The 18478-nt window shown below is 39.6% G+C and overlaps 1 protein-coding gene across 1 annotated transcript in view; it reads right to left on the bottom strand.

The window, feature by feature from the left end:
• Positions 1-18478, bottom strand: part of ak1 (adenylate kinase 1) — a 162012-nt gene that overhangs the window by 48861 nt on the left and 94673 nt on the right. The window lies entirely within an intron of this gene.

The raw sequence follows: 18478 nt of genomic DNA, 5'->3' as shown, positions 1-18478 counted from the left end.
GATCAGGGAATCGGTACTTTCTCCCAAAAGATCTTTCATCTCCAAATGGTTAGCTGGAGCGCTCACGGAGCTGAACTTCAGCATGGTCTGTTTCATCGCTTCTTTGCTGTGGCTGACGATTCCTTCGATCAGGCTGCAGATGGAGTCGCACAGGTCTTCAGGTGATCTGGGGGAGAAAAAAAAAACTATAGCATGAAGGAGAACAGATCTATTATCACTTCTGGAAACCTGCTCATTGTAGCACTTTAGCCAAAATTACACCTCGTAATGACACACGGGTGACAATGAAGCACAGTCATGTGTAAGTTAGGGATGTGCATCTCCATCATCGAGGACAAAGCGATTCGCATCTTGACGCTTAGCCAACGATATGATGAATTAAAGATACATATAAAGCAGATACCTATGCGATGCGATACGATTCTCCCCATTACGGTTTCGATTCCAGAAAGTTCCAGAAACTTTTTATTCTTTGGTTTAGACAGACAATAAATCATCAATTTACTTAAGTGCCTTTTAACTTCTAACGCATTACCCTGTCACAAGCACGTCTCTGTAGTTCTGTCTGCAGGAAGTTACAGCTCTACCTCTGCCATGTTAATCTGTATTCTACGTGACTCTCAAGACACGCTTTGCCCTTCAGTAGTGTTGTCTTCTTTTTCTTCTTCTTTTGGCTTCTCCCATTAGGGGCGCCATAGCGGATCCTCCGTCTCCAGACCCCTCTGTCCTCTACATCTGCCTCTTTCACACCAACTACCTGCATGTCTTCCTTCACCACATCCATAAACCTTCTCCTTGTTCTTCCTCTTTTCCTCCTTCCTGGTGGCTCCATCCTCAGCATTATCCTACTGATATACCCCATGTCCCTCATCTGCACATGTCCAAACCATCTCAATCTCACCTGCCTCACCTTGTCTCCAAAATGTCCTACATGCGCTCTCCCTCTAATAAACTCATTTCTAATCCTGTCCATCGTCGTCACTCCCAACGAAAACCTCAACATCTTCAGCACAAATTATTGGTCAATTTCTAAATAAAAACAGTATAGCGGATTAACTAATTGTTATATATGAATAAATGTAGACTAAAAGACACAAATGTCACAAATTAAAAGGATCATCACCACACACACACTCATTCCAGCATCTCAATGCGAGGACCAGCCCACGGTTCAGTTGTGACTCGAGGACTTACCTTGGAGTCGCGTTGTGTCCCTGTGTGGAGTTTTCTTGTAGCTTCGTGTACGCACGGAGAGCCTGCTGTATTCCCACGAAGTCGATGAGCATCGGCAGGATGCACCAGACGACCTGAGTCGACACGAACTTCACGATGGACGAGCACAGAATCACCAACTCCAGCTTTGTGTACTGGAATGAAATGTCTTTCTTTACGCCGTCCCATTCTCTGGAATGAAGGTCGCAGGTTGGAAGGATTCGGTGGATAAAAACAACAAAAAATACAGTACACGAACAGACTTACTCATCACTGAGACCAAACACGAGATCTCGAATGTCCGTGAAGAACTTCACTGTCCTTTCGTTGGTCACCTGGAAAGAATAGAACACACAGAGGTTTGCTGAAGGAGATGAGAAGATTAGATACACAACAATACACACGTTTTAGCCTCAGCATGCGTTCGAGCTGAAAACATGAACCCTTGCCTTTGAACGCATGCGTGTGAGTTTCATGGTTGATCTCGGTGGTGTCGATGAAGATGGGCTTTTACAGTCTCCATTCTCGTGGAGCTTTAATATTCTGAAAGCCACAAAAAGATACAGTGCTGTGAAAAAGTATTTGCACCTTTCCTTGGATATTACTCCAACAAATTATTCAGATCAGGAAAATGTTTCTATTACACAAAGAAAATCCAAAATGCAGTTTTTAAATGATGATGATTTTATTTTTTGTGGTGCCTATACCTGCCTGGCCCTGTGTGAAAAAGTAATGGCCCCCTAAACCTACTAATACATTGCTAGTTGTGTGGAGGCAACAACTGACAACTTTCACTGGAGTCTTTCACTTCTCTGTGGAGGAATTTCACATCAATCTTCTTTACATAATTGTTTTGGTCCAGCCTCATTGGAGGATTTTCGAGCATGAACAACATTTTTAAAGTCATACCACAGCATCTCAATTGGATTTTAAGTCCAGACTGTGTAACTGCAGAGCAGACCTGGACCACTACCATGTTTCACTGTTGGTGTGATATTTTATTTATAAAATGCTGTTAGTTTTACGCTAAATGTAATGAGACGCACTCGTACGGAAAACTTTTGTCTCATCGATGGAACACCTAAGAGGCTGTGCATTTTATATATATACACATGTGCATCTCAATAAATAAAAAAATCATGGAAAAGTTTATTTATTTCAGATTAATTCAAAACTTAAATTGTGAAACTCGTGTGTTAAATAAATTCAGTGCACACAGAATGAAGTAGTTTAAGTCTTTTGTTCTTTTGATGATGAGATATATATATATATATATATATATATATATATATATATATATATATATATATATATATATATATATATATATATATATATATATAAAAATATATAATGCTTGGCGTTTTGAGACTTCGGTACTCATCAGTCCACAGGAGATTTTATAAGCCATTGAGGTGGACCTGCTGATGTGTTCCAGATGGTTGTCCTGCTGTACAACCCGAGGGAGTTTTGGACGTCTTTTTTCCCTTAATAATTAAAATCCTCATCTAAAAACTGCATTTTGTTTTTACTCTGGATCTTCGACATCATAATATTACACAGTGACAAATATGCAAAAAAAAAAACCCACGATAAATAAATACTTTTGCTCATAATTGAGTTTCAATCAGACTGAGGCTCACACTAACTCTAATGAACTTTGAAGGGATTGTGTTTCTCCAATTCTACCCTTCATCAGTGTTATTACACGTGTTGAAGCAGCACAGAGCGTCCACTTTATTAGGAACACCAGCACATTTGTGGAACTATCAGTCCATTAATACACTGTAGAAGCGCCACAATGTTTAAAATCGTATAGAAAAAAAGGTCAGAAAAAGGTGCTTTATTTCATGTCAAAATCCCACCCCTGGGTAAAGGAAATGTGGGATTTTAAGAAGTTTTATGACCAGAGACAAAAAACTGAACTTACGTCATGCTCGGTTAACTAGAATATGAAATTCGCACATCAAACACGTGGGTATATATGGGCGCATTAGTTGCCATGGCAACCACAACATTGAATGGTGTCAGTGTAAAAGTTATCGAAATTGCTTTGCTTTTTTTTTCCAAAGTCAAATTATCTTACATTTTTGGATCCATACGGTTATTAAAATAATAAATAAATAGTAAATAAATAAAGGCCTCACCTGGAGGTTGTCGTGCTTTTTTTTGCCACCAGATGGCGCGCCGAGACTTTTAATCCAATCTCCCTGACCGGAAGCGGAAATTAGAAAATGCCGAAATTTTGAGGGCAAAATATTTTTATAATCAGGATCGTGAACTGCAATTTTTTTTATAAACATATGAGATATTTTTTTTAAGTCTTTATAATATGACTGAGTGTGATTTATAAAAGTCTTTCAGCTCAGTCCAATGAAATGTCCATCAAATTGACCCATTATTTCTCCCTAATTTAATCTGTACATATTATATAAATGATCACAATAAAATGTTATTTTAATCTCAATAAAATCTCAATGAATCTCATTCATTCTTGAAGACGTTTGTTTTTTTAAAATACATTTCTTCTTAAATCTTCTTCTTTCTGCTGCTCCATACCCCCCTGTCCTCTACATCTGCCTCAGACCAACTACCTGCATGTCTTCCCTCACCACATCCATAAACCTCCTCCTTGACATTCCTCTTTTCCTCCTTCCTCCATCCTCAGCATTCTCCTACTGATATACCCCATGTCCCTCCTTTGCACATGTCCAAACCATCTCAATCTCACCTCCCTCACCTTACTACGTCCTACATGAGCTGTCCCTCTAATAAACTCATTTCTAATCCTGTCCATCGCCATCACTCCCAATGAACATCTCAGCATCTTCAGCTCCTCTACCTCCAGCTCCACCTGATGTCTTTTACTCAATTCCACTGTGTCCATAAACATTTGCAAAAGAAATGCAGAATAAGTCTTTATTAGACTTTGTTTAGGCCACGGCCCTTACCTGAGAGTGACACCATGTTCCACTGGTAGCTATAAGTCTCCACATTAGTCTGTTTGAGGTAACAGGAACATTACACACAATTCATTTTTGAGGTTTTTTTTTTTAGTTCAGGATTTTGAGACGTCTGACCTTTCGACCCCAATTCACCCGTCTCACTCCCTCATGTCCTTATAAAACCTTTGACCTGATCATAAAGAGAGAATGATCGTATGCTTTCCCTTTAATCTCTCTACCGAAGTGAGGGAGGGGATCAGGAAGGCTTAAGGATGTTTGTGATTAATGAAATATAAATCTTCAGACAGATATGATGATTAAAATAGTAATAATAATAATAATACTTTGTTTTGAAGAAAGGGATTTTTGTAAAAACCAAAAAAAAAAGCAAATATGGCAGAGAAATATTTTTAACTAAAAGTACATTTATTTTCGATCAAACATGCTCGATCAAATGGCACATCTGTTTTATTAAAGCTACTGATCGTAACAAATAATAAAAGCTTACGACTCAAACATGGACCAAACGAAAAACAGTAGCGCCATGATAAAGCTGGATCATCAAATCATTTCTCTGATTGTTCACTAGGGGGCGTGGCTTGATTTCTGAAGGCGGAGCTCCACATTATATGTTTTAATAAGGACACCAATCATGTCTTATGTGATGATTTAAATTTGGGGTAAGAAGGACTTTGTTCAGGCCGTATCAGAATTTCTCTTGAACTGTTCCTGTAAATGGTGTGCAGTTTTAATCCTCAGGCTGGAGCTTGGCTTCGGCTTATTATGAAGAAAGAACGAAGACAAAATCAGATTTCTGTAATCTGCTTGGAGATTTACAAATGGACAACTGAATTTATTAATTAGTTTTTTTTGTTTTTGTTTTTATAAACCGAGTGTCCTCTAGAAAACAACCACCATCTGTCTGTGTTATTGTTCCTGCAGTTTTAATGTTTTTATTGTGTATAATATTCTTGCAGCTTCCGACCAGTAAGAAAACAAAAGTCAATAAAATACATTTAAATACATATTAGGCCATTATTGTGCCTTAAGTTAGTTTAATAATTTGTGGACCTGACCATAGGATTGCTCTTTGCTTTTTTTTTTTAGCTCCCCATTCCACAGTTAGTCTCCATTTGCTGTTATAATGAGCTCCACTCTTCTGGGAAGATGTTTCACTAGATTTTGTGGAGATTCATTTATCCACAATGGTGTTAGTAAAGTCAGGTACCGATGTAGGTGAGGGTGAGGAGGTCTGGGGTGCAGTCAGTTCACATTCATCATGCTTAATAGGGTTTAAAGCTCAATAGTAGGAGATCTCCACTCCAACCCATATAAAGCAGATCTTAATAGAGTTGGCCACAGGGATATTGTCATGCTGAAACAGGTTTGGGTCTCCTAGTTCAAGTGAGTAAAGATTTCATGTTACCGCACCCAAAGATGCCCTGTACAATTGTGTACCTCCAAGTTTGTGAAAATCCATCATAATGACTATTCTCCCATCTTCACACTCGCTCAGAAATTTATATCCAGAAGCTCGGGGTCTTCTCGTGATCTTCTAGAAGCGTTTAAATCTCACAACTCCAGGACTGTATTGAAGCCTAGTTATTGTGTGTCTTAGTGAGGACATAAGGCCTGTTGTGTGTGTGTGTGTGTGTGTGTGTGTGTGTGTGTGTGTGTGTGTGTGTGTGTGTGTGTGTGTGTGTTTGTCCAGCCCAGTAAGCCGGATAGAGCTCTCTGGATTGAGGAGATTTCAGTGTTCAGTGGACAGAAAGATCAAAATCTACTCATAATATAATAGGACAGGAAGATATTATAATAAAGCCTCCTGATCTATACTGCTTTGTGTTTTCTTGTTATTGCTTTCTCTTCTTCTTGGCTTTGAAATCAGAATTGGTGTTTCAGTATATGTAAATTTTTTTTTTTATTTCTTTGCGGATTGCTTCTACATTCAGCACCTGCCATGTTTTCATTCAGAAATTCAATCAGAATTCTAAAAACACATCCACAGACTATACACGGATCCTCGTCATCTCCATCAATGCCTGATGTCATTCTGTTAAAACGTTTCACCTGCAGCTGTGCACGCGTGTGTGTTTGCGTGTTGTTCTGCATGTCCAGCTGCTCCTGCATGGCCGTGTGAGTGTTTTGGTGTGATCGAGGAGCAGATGCCAGCAAGACCTCATCTGGATCATGTTACTGCTGTTACCTGGGCGGCTGTCCACAGTTTCCACACACTCGGGTTTCAGCAGATGGAAGTCCTGCCATTACTGATCACGTCCAAATCCCTTACCTGTCTAAATTTACCTGTTACCTGTTTAACCCAACACTGTTCTGGTACATGTCCAACTCAACACTGTTCTGATACATGTCCAACCCAACATTGTTCTGGTACATGTCCAACTCAACACTGTTCTGGTGCATATTCAACCCAACACTGTTCTGGTACATGTCCAACTCAATACTGTTCTGGTGCATATTTAACCCAACACTGTTCTGGTACATGTCTAACTCAACACTGTTCTGGTACATGTCCAACTCAACACTGTTCTGATACATGACACTGTTCTGATACATGTCCAGCCCAACATTGTTCTGGTACATGTCCAACCCAACACTGTTCTGGTGCATATTTAACCCAACACTGTTCTGGTACATGTCCAACCCAACACTGTTCTGGTACATGTTCAACTCAACACTGTTTTGGTACATGTACAACCCAACACTGTTCTGGTACATGTCCAACCCAACACTTTTCTGGTGCATGTTTAACCCAACACTGTTCTGGTACATGTCCAACCCAACACTGTTCTGGTACATGTCCAACGCAACACTGTTCTGGTGCATATTTAACCCAATACTGTTCTGGTACATGTCCAACCCAACACTGTTCTGATACATGTTCAACTCAACAGTGCTCTTGTACATGTCCAACCCAACACTGTTCTGGTACATGTTCAACTCAGCACTGCTCTGGTACATTTCCAACCCAACACTGTTCTGGTACATGTTCAACTCAACACTGCTCTGGTACATGTCCAACCCAACACTGTTCTGGTACATGTACAACTCAACACTGCTCTGGTACATATCCAACCCAACACTGCTCTGGTACATGTCCAACCCAACACTGTTCTGGTACATGTTCAACTCAACACTGTTTTGGTACATGTACAACCCAACACTGTTCTGGTACATGTCCAACCCAACACTTTTCTGGTGCATGTTTAACCCAACACTGTTCTGGTACATGTCCAACCCAACACTGTTCTGGTACATGTCCAACGCAACACTGTTCTGGTGCATATTTAACCCAATACTGTTCTGGTACATGTCCAACCCAACACTGTTCTGATACATGTTCAACTCAACAGTGCTCTTGTACATGTCCAACCCAACACTGTTCTGGTACATGTTCAACTCAGCACTGCTCTGGTACATTTCCAACCCAACACTGTTCTGGTACATGTTCAACTCAACACTGCTCTGGTACATGTCCAACCCAACACTGTTCTGGTACATGTACAACTCAACACTGCTCTGGTACATGTCCAACCCAACACTGCTCTGGTACATGTCCAACCCAACACTGTTCTGGTACATGTACAACTCAACACTGCTCTGGTACATGTCCAACCCAACACTGCTTTGGTACATGTACAACTCAACACTGCTCTGGTACATGTCCAACTCAACACTGCTCTGGTACATGTCCAACCCAACACTGTTCTGGTACATGTCCAACCCAACACTGTTCTGGTACATGTTCAACTCAAGACTGCTCTGGTACATGTCCAACCCAACACTGTTCTGGTACATGTTTAACCCAACATTGTTCTGTCTATCCATGTATATTTTATAATCCAACCATCATACAAAACCCGCACCATACCTGTCCAAACTGACAGCACACCAATACAAATAGACAAGTTGCCCATCCAAAACAATTACATGCCAGTCCAAATTGCTCCCATGCCTCTCCAACCCAACCCTATACCTTTCCAAACTAACCCCTTATCTGTCTAAACTGACCCTATAAATGACCAAAACGACCCCATACTTATCCGAACCTACCACATACCTGAATAAAATCCCCTTTATATACTAAAACATGAACATATTAACATTTATTGATGAACTGGAAGAACTTCATGGAAACTTCTCAACCAAACATTCATGTCAATTTCAGGATGTAATATGTCTCCCATGGGCTCAAGTGCATTTTGTCGCTCTTGTTTCTTGGCCTACTTTGTCCTAAGTCTAGGGGTTAAGGAATTAAATGGTGCATCCTCGTCCCCTTCTCCTCCCCCTCAAACAGCAGACACTTAAAGTCTTCCCGGGATTAGGGTTAAAGAGCGAAGGAAGACCGCACACATCTGTGAAACGGAACAGCATGAGCAGTAGCGGAAGAAAAAAAACATAGCGATATGAACTAATGCTCTTATAAAGCTATGATAAAGAACTGGACGGCTTTTATCCTGTTGGATTAATGCTGGGTTTTAAGAAGGTAATTGTAAATGCTACACATGGATCCTCTGATCACAGAGAGAAGGAAAGAGTTTATTTTTCACCAAACACATTATCCAGACTGCATTTCCCAAAAACCTCTGCTCACTGCACAAGACTTCCACACCTGTTTCTCATTCGCATATAATTGCCCTTGTATATAAACTCATCTTAACTGCAGCCCTGTTTCTCATTTTCTTTTCCATTTTTGGTCCTGGTTTTCTAAATTATCTTATTATTGTGGCTCTTTGCATCATTATTTTGTCTTTTCACACTTGCATATCTATCATGCTTTATTAGGCCACACTTATTTAGTGATAGTTTAGTGATTAGCATCTGGCCCCCTGGTGGTCTAGTGGTTAAGATGCAGTGCTCCCACCGCTGCGACCCGGGTTCGATTCCCGGTCAGGGAACCGTCCCCAGCCACTCTTAGTGCCGGTCCCAAGCCTGGATAAATTGGGGAGGGTTGCGTTAGGAAGGGCATCCAGCGTAAAACATGTGCCAAATCAAACGTGCGGAGGATCCGCTGTGGCGACCCCTAACGGGAGAAGCCGAAAAGAAAGTTTTTTTTTTTTTTAGTGATTAGCATCTGATTAGCAAAGCTGAGAGTCATTTAGAAAATCAACTGTGATTTTCTGTGATTTATATTTAGTTTAATATCTTGTATATGGGCGAAGATTTTTTTGTCTTCGCTTTAAAAAAAAATAAAAAATACATAGAATATTTGACTTTGACCAAAAGACTGCTTTTTGGACCTGCCTGACTCATCCTAAAGCCTTCTGGAATGAGTTCTCTAACATTGGAGACCACTCACTGCAGCTGAAGATGTTCTTCACATAAAAAGCCCAAAGGTCCATGAGGTTACTGTGAATCCTTAAACCATGAAGAACGGCTGTTATTATAATTAACAGTTTGAACCACTACAATGGCGTAGGAATTAAATTGCCAATGAACATTTATGCACTCAAATGTCCATCAGTGAACCGTTAATAACCTCAACAATGATGGAACTATAATAAATAAACATTTGGTGACAGAATGAGGATGGTTCCCTTTTGCGTCTGGTTCCTGTCTGAGTTTCTTCCTCACACATATACTGTACATCACATATATAGAGAGAGACATTTTTTTTTTTTTTTGTAACCTAAAGTGGTCTCTGGCAAAAGAGTTTCCTTTAGCATTAATAAATCTATCTCTTCTTCTCTTATACCATCTCAGGAGGTTTTTCTCTACACACTGTCGCCACTGGTTCGCTCATTAGGGCCTAATTTATCTAATTAATCCTGTAAAACTGCTTTGGGACAACATCCATTGTTAAAGTGCTTTTCTTAATCAACATGTTAAATTTCTTTATATTGAAAGTTGTTTTTTTTTTTTTATCTGTATATAACTTTAGAGAAGAGGTGGTAGTTAAGTGGGTATGATGTTGGACCTTTAATCTAAAGGTTTTGAGGTCAAATCCCACCACCACTGAGCTTCCACTTCTGGGCCCTTATGTAAGGCCCTTAACCCTCAACTGCTCATTTACATAAATTAGATAATTGTAAATCACTCTGAATAAGAATGTTAAATATTTGGCAATGGCATATATATACAGTACAGACCAAAAGTTTGGACACACCTTCTCATTCAAAGAGTTTTCTTTATTTTCATGACTATGAAAATTGTAGATTCACACTGAAGGCATCAAAACTATGAATTAACACATGTGGAATTATATATGGAATTATATACATAACAAAAAGTGAACTGAAAATATGTCATATTGTAGGTTCTTCAAAGTAGCCATCAAGAGAATGCCAAGAGTGTGCAAAGCAGTAATCAAAGCAAAAGGTGGCTACTTTGAAGAACCTACAATATGACATATTTTCAGTTGTTTCACACTTTTTTGTTATGTATATAATTCCATATATAATTCCACATGTGTTCATTCATAGTTTTGATGCCTTCAGTGTGAATCTACAATTTTCATAGTCATGAAAATAAAGAAAACTCTTTGAATGAGAAGGTGTGTCCAAACTTTTGGTCTGTACTATATATATATAATTACATCAATTCTTTAAAAAAAATAAAAATAAAAATATTTACATTCCCTGTCCATCATCTGTTACTACAGAAACAATAAAAAATCAGAACAAAGCCATTAATATGACCCCTGGATCAGCAGCTGCAGGGTTCAGAATTCAGTATGTCTGTGATAAAAAGGCAAAAAAAAAAAATCCAGCCATTTATCCAAACATTTTTTATCCCCGGGATGCAGGGACGAACTCGGGGGTGACCTGTGCCACTGTGGCTGGTGGAGTCTCTTTTGTGAATGAGTCCATCCAGACCTTTTGTGTTGGACGCCTTGACCTCCTCTACCCCAATCGCTCTGTTTCCCCTCTCACTTACAATCTAAACCCCTTTTCCCCCCTCAATAAACCCCTGTCGGTTCACCCCCAAGTGCCCTCCTGTTTCCCCAAGAAAGTGGGTCATGAGTCTGAGACAGCAGGATTAAGAGCCGGAGGTCATGTGCAGCCGAGGTCTTAGCCACCATTTCTAAATCCTGCTGCTTCTGGACAGAAAGAAACGGAGATGGAAAGAGACAAAAGGAAACATGCAGCTGACACACACACACACACACACACACACACACACACACACACACACACACACACACACACACCAGGGCTCATTTGTCTTCTGCTGCTCTGCCTTGACTCAGCGAAGGTCCTCTAAAGGCGCTGAAAGGATAATGGCTGTAACTCACTGATGAAAACAATTCCAGCAAAATGGTGCAAGAGGAAAAAAAAAAGCACAAAAAATGACAAATATCAGCTCTGTTTGGCGAGTCGCACTTACAACCTGTATGATTTGCAGAAACCTCAATGAATTGTTTTCTAATCAAGACCAGCTCAGCAGTAATGACGTGTAATCACGACACGATGATAAATGCAAGCTTTTAAGCACCTGACCCCCATGCTCTTCCTGACAGCCCATTTGTCCGAGGCACGCAGACACAGCGTGTGATTAATACCTGGATAAATTACAAATAATAAATACATTAATTCTGCCACCAAGTCATTACATCCATCATTAGAGGAGGCCGAGCTGAGCTCCAGAGCGTCTCGCAAAAAATATCTCCAGGAAAAGAAGGAAATAGTGAAGTCGGAGATTATGAGCCACGGTGAAACACAAGAATCAAGAAAATCGGCTCTCGGGTGAAATACAGGTCATAAAACATGGACAGAGACAATACGCTCCAAAGTGTCCTCCAAATCATTCCAAGTATCAAGTAGGAATAAACCGCCATATACACCCCAAAAACCAAACACTGTTCCTCCAGGACCAACGTCCTTCAGTACATAAAACAACCCAAATTAGCACAAGAGAATATATGCAAATCTAACTAGGACACTGCACAAAGTGCAAGTGAGCAAAAAGCTTTTAGTGCAAACAAACAAACAAACAAACAAACAAACAAACAAACACAATGAGACAATAAACAGTGACAGTGCAGCACCACTCAGTACACTAAGTGCAAATAAATTGTCCATATAATAATAAATGATTCACACAAAGGACACAATGAATGTACAAATGAATCTCTGGGACATTATTTTATTTTACACGCAAGTGAAATTTACTTATTCTATGTATTAAATTCACAAAAATGAAATACAACAAAATATAACAAGGTTAGTGTGCTGTTCTGTGATTTTTGTCTCAATTTTAAAGTAAAGATCTAAAATCTATTTAACAGAATTCATCAAAAGTGTGAAAGCTCTTTATGTCATGGTGTTTGAGAGTCACACGCATGTTCCTTTTGTTTCTATGCAACAAACTCAATGTAAAGACCAAAAATATCTACAAATGTCCAGATGTTCCACTATATTTTCATTGTAAAATCCTCCCTTAGTATAAACACCAGCTTTTCACGCTCTCGACATCCGAACACTTCATTTCTGCAAACACTCAGCTGAAATACTTTGCCATGCCTCTTGGAAAACTTGCAAAAGATGTTCTGAACTAGTTGGAGATTTGATGCAGTTGATCTCAGAGCAGTTCAGTAGGATTGAGGTGTGGTGTCTGGGCAGGTGGTTCTATGATAGATATCACTCCAGACGTCTGTCTGCTCTCTAAATAACACGTACAGAACTCAGACGTGCGCTTCGGCTCATCGTCTTGTTGTACGGTGAAGTCGGTTCCGATGAGCCGCAGTCCAGACGGAACTGTACGGTGATGAAGTGTGGAATAGGAGCCGTGTCGGGTCAGGATTCCTTTCATTATTTCACCTACATGTAAGTGTGAAAGTTTAGTGACAGTTTGGTGAAAATTAGTGTTTTTTTAATAAGCTGTTTTGTTTCGGATAAACCAAAGCAAAATGAACGTGTCTCTAAAAAAAACTACATTTTTGGTAAACACTGTGTACATTATGTAAAATATGCATTTATAAAATATTTTATAAAAATAAATTTAAAATATAAAAGAAATTTCATAAGTAATTCTGTGAATCTATTGCACTATATTATTCCAAGTCTGGGATTATTAAAATCTAAACCAAATCTTTAATACTTGTGTTTAAGTGAAGTTTGTGATACCTGTTTTTAGGAGGAGAAAAAAATGAACAAAGAAATATTTTATATAATATAATATAATATAATATAATATAATATAATATAATATAATATAATATAATATAATATATAACGTAAAAAGTAAAAATAATAATTTTGAGGTTACCTTTGGAATTTTTTTTTATATATAATATAAATCAATATAATATATAACATAAAAAATTCCACATCTCTCACATCACTCTTGCAAATGTTTTCAATAAAAAAATAAATAAAAATTTTAATGTCAAAGGAAATTAATTTAAAACACTTTTGTAAGACTTTTGTGAGAAGCGCAAACGCACTAAACAATAATTTCTACTTCAATAATTTCAACTTTACAACAAATATTTTTAGATTGAACTCTTCACTCCAATTCAAAATCTTCAGCGCTTTTTGTCTTCAGCCCAGAGACCACCTAGTAGGCAGACTTGTCCCGGACAGGTCAGCATCTCCTGCATCAGCCTCCAGCAGCCCAGGGTTATCCCCTCCTAAGTGGTTTGACCTTTGACCCACCCTCTCACTGCGTCTGAGATGTCGTTGTGTCGAAGAGCCAGCATGGCACTTTTTTAGAAACAAAGCCTTTACAAAACACTCCAAGTGAAGCCTCGGCCCTCGAGGTCACTAGAGACCGGGTGAAATACGGGGCTGTGACAGACAAAGAGAAAGGAAACTCCAGACTCGGAGAGTGTGCAGATTCCACGAGGGATCTTCTCATTGTGTGAGCATGAAACAAGCGACACATGTCGGGTCGTAAAAGTGTCAGGGCTCAGGCTAAGGGCCATTGTGGCTGCGTGCAGTCAGAGCGCCGGGGCTTTTGTTCTCCGAGCTGCACATCATTAGCATGTCAATATTCAGAGGATGATGCTCGCTGGATGTGGCGTAGCCCTTTGAACCGAAGCGCACTTTCTCTCTTTTCTCTTCACGGTTCTGCTCCATGGGGACCTGCTGTTGGACCAAATGCTGCACATAGACATGTTTGAGAAAAGCATTAACAAGTGTCTGAGATGAATTAACCATCTACTTAACCTACTTAACCTTGACAAATCGCAACCTGTAACAGTCCATGCCATGTAGCAAAAAACAACACAAGACTGATCCAAAGGTATGCAGCAGTTTTAGCAGGATTAGCATGAACCCACGTTTTATTAGATCTTTTTAAAATGTTTGCATCCTTGATTTGAGCAAATCCACTGTTCTGGTCCAGACCTACACTCTTAGTGGTAAATATTACTAATAATATTAATATCTTTTCATTGATTCAAATGTACTGCTTAGAATAACATCACTTTTTACACAGTTAGCAATTGTGGTTAGAATGTAACCGCCCTTTCTTAGCTTGCTAACTAATATTACTTAATATATAGCATTCTGATACGCCCAGAAAATAATTACTCCTGATAGCGATTCATTACTAGTTCATTCCTTTATCTCAAACAGAACAAATCAGATGAAATTTAAAGAATTGAGTCCATGATGTGTCTCACTTGCAATATCACCTGGATTCAATAAAATGTACTGCATTAGAAGTCTTACTACACCTCAAAAACTGTACAAAGATTTTTCAAAATCTGGCCACTGAAATATGAAGATGACTATTGCTTCTCTATCTTCTTCTTTTCACTCTTATCTTTTCACTCTTCGAACACAGGAATAGTTCTGAATTAACAAAAAAAAAACACCGTGAACTCACGGCTTACATTTTGCAGAAACCAGTTGAATTTAATAAAAAGTTTTTCACCTAAAAAAAAAAAAAAGTCACCTCGCAACCTTGCTCCAAAACTAGCCTGAGTTATGGTGCAAAAAAAGCAGATATGGCAACCACGCATATGCCTTATTTACTGTAGGTTCGTCATTTCAGTTTGTCATGACATTTTTGTAAGCGGTTTAATGACCAATGCATTGCAAATATGAACTCGATTTCTTGTATAATCACGATAATCTGTGATTTATTGCTCCTGCTCATAACTGTGTCTGAATTCATAGCGAGTCTTAAGTAATTTCTTTATAACGTATCATTTTCAATTAGTTGCCAAAAAGGGTTAATCACAGACAAGCTTCAGTCTTATAACATTGTTATAATAATTGTCACCTCCTCCATTTCCATTCCTACTCAGATGTTCAGGCAGTTAAAGTAGATCAACATCCTCCTCCCACACCGAAGAACAAAAGGCCTGACGGTGTCACCGGTTCGAGAAGCTCTTGAATGGTCGGTGAACTCGGTAAGGCCATTAAACAAAAAGGGAGCAGCCAGGCTGAGTGTTTGGACAGTTTCTCCAGCTGCCGAGGAAGCCGTCGCTGGCGAGTCAAAAGGCTGCCAGATGGAGGCGTTCCACCAGAATAATAAGAGCTGGCGGCTAGGCTAACGCTAGGAAAGCGGAAGATGATCGTTACTTTTGATGATCGGTTACCCGAACTAAGTGTATCAGGAAAGAGAATGAAGGGTTTGACAATTGTAAAGAAGTATTAGTGTGTGTGTGTGTGTGTGTGTGTGTGTGTGTGTGTGTGTGTGTGTGTATATATATATATATATATACACACACACAAAAACATGTTGTGGAAGGGGGATAATTTTTCATGTTTGGTTGGTGTTTCTTCCCACACTGGTTTGTTTTTGTGTGTCTAGTAAAAGTGGATATATGTTTGAGAGCAACAGGCGGTGTGTCCTCACTGTGCTGTTGCATGGAGTAACCAAGCGTGCTTAATGAGGCGTGTGATTGGTGCCCTCCTTCCTGACACAAGGCAACCCATTCAATTCCATGATTGATCATGACAGTCATACTATGACCCCCACAGTGTGTGTGTGTGTGTGTGTGTGTGTGTGTGTGTGTGTGTGTGTGTGTGTGTGTGTGTGTGTGTGTGTGTGGTTGGGGGCAGATTCTGTAACCCAAAACGCCTCTACCTCGATTCAGAGTCTTCACTAAGTTGACTTGAAAGCAGAAGACCAGGATTCCATTCAAATACAGAATTGCTGGATATTTGGAAATACTCAAAAAGACTTTTATTTTTAGAAAGTCCAGAACCATACGTTTTTTGTTTTTTTTCTAAAACTGCACGTTGACTATACTCTAATTGGAAATATAAGCACGCAATGAAGCAGTTCTCAGATCAGGTCAACTTTCTAAATTTTTCTAAAAGAACATCTCAAATGATTGATTAAATCGGGGGGATTTTTTTCAGAAAAGGTTTCATCTAGAAATCTCGAACCATTAACCATCCAGGGAACCCTTGAAGAACCTGTACAGGTGTTGGATTGGGTTTAAAACATTTCTTTATTGGAATTGTTTATGGAGAAGGAACTGATCACGAAGCGTAATAAGATTGTCAGTGAAATGAGGGGACAGAAACCCTATCATGACGTCTTTATAAGGTTGGTTATGATTGGTGGAGCTTTTAAAAACTGATTTGGAGAAAAAGATCTGGTTCTGCTGTGAAGGATCGTAGAGTTGCGGTGATCCGGGGTGTCGTCTTTAGTGCTATCGAATGAATACATTGGTTTTGAGGGTTCTTGCTTTCCTTGTATGTAAGAAAACCCATTAGACAAAAAATAAAAACCTCACTGCTGTTGGTGAAAGTGAAGTAAAGAGTATGTAAGGGAGTAAAAGAGAGAGAGAGAGAGAGAGAGAGAGAGAGAGAGAGAGAGAGAGAGAGAGAGAGAGAGAGAGAGAGAGGGAAATGCAGCGTTTCTTAATGTCTTGCTTACTTAGTGTCTCTGAAACTGTTTTGCCAGCTTTATGCAAATGGCCACAGTTTTTTATTGTTTATGGTTCTCATAAACACGCTCTGGCTCGAGGGATACATGAGCATAAAACTGTGATTGCACGTCTTAGGAGAGCAGAAAATAAAAACGTCACGGCGCTTTCCAAAACAGACAAATGACCCTACGCTTCCAGACACCATCCAACAACCACCCCCACTCTCACCAAGTCCTTCTTATACGGAAGAAACACACACACACACACACACACACACACACACACACACACACACACATTTACACTCAGACATTAATATTCATAGACCCCTGAATGCACAATCATTTTAAAAAAACGAAAAGTCCTCCTTGAGAATAATGCAGTGGTTTGATCTGCCATCCACTTCAGACAAAAGCAGGAAGTATGAAGTGTCTCTCGGGCCACGAGAAGGCGTGCCGTCTATGCCCTGTGTCGCCAGGTCTAAATGCCGCTGGCCTTTGTGGAGGAGCATTAAGGCCTGATTGAGATGGCGCACTGAAGTGGGACCCCAGGTGCATTAACACTTCGCCAATCTGCCGGAGTGCAGACGACTGGACCGAAAGAGCTTCAGGATCAGACAGGACAGATCTTCTAAATTGGCTGGGTGGGAGATGCAACTTTTCTAAAGTTCATTAACTGATTCCCTGCTGATGTGGACTACAGAATCATAATACACAAGGTTAATAAAATGTCGGAAAATGTACCGCTAATAATGTGACAGCAAAACTGTATATTCATCTCAGAATCCAGTGCCATCATACAATCACTATTCGCTTTAATTGTGTTGTTGTCGATATGTAGGGACTTAGTTTGTCTTTAAAATGTAATCCAGGGTCATTTTCGTTCATGCTTCAGAGTTATGGTGTACCATTCCAGGCCCAGTTTTGCAGTCACAGATTATAAAAGGACTCTTCTGTCTCATAACACATAATGTGATGTTCTCTTTGGCACCGGATTCGGTGACGCTGCAACCAAAGGCATCTGATGACAATGTTGTGTTTGGAGTGATGACAAAATGTAAATCCTGATCAGGTTAAAAATATCTCCGTATTATCTCATGTTTACTGTGGACAATGCCTGTGTTTTTCACAAGCCCTGATGATGTAAGCATGATGAGATGGAGAACATACACAATGTAGACTCTTTTGCAAATTGATAATACAAACCTGAAAGCACACGACAGTGTAAGACGTCTCTAGATGCAGAAGCATGGAGTGTAATTTTCCATCACACAGTAGTTCCACGAGAATGTGCTTTAAGAAGGTTGGCGTGGAAGATCTCCTGCTATAGAGCTCCAACACTACTAAACACATTTGGGATGAATGTGAACGCTGACTGCACCCCAGGAACCTCCTCACCTTCTGACCTTCTCACCGACATCACTACCTGAAATTACTAATTAAATCTCCACAAATCTCCATCTAGTGGAACATCTTCTCAGAAGAGTGGAGCTTATTATAACGGGAAATGGGAACTAAATGTGGAACGG

This window comes from Silurus aristotelis, assembly GCF_946808225.1.
Source record: "Silurus aristotelis genome assembly, chromosome: 26".
Taxonomy (NCBI): domain Eukaryota; kingdom Metazoa; phylum Chordata; class Actinopteri; order Siluriformes; family Siluridae; genus Silurus; species Silurus aristotelis.
The sequence above is the reverse complement of the archived record's forward strand: the minus strand, read 5'-3'. Positions and strand labels throughout refer to the sequence as shown.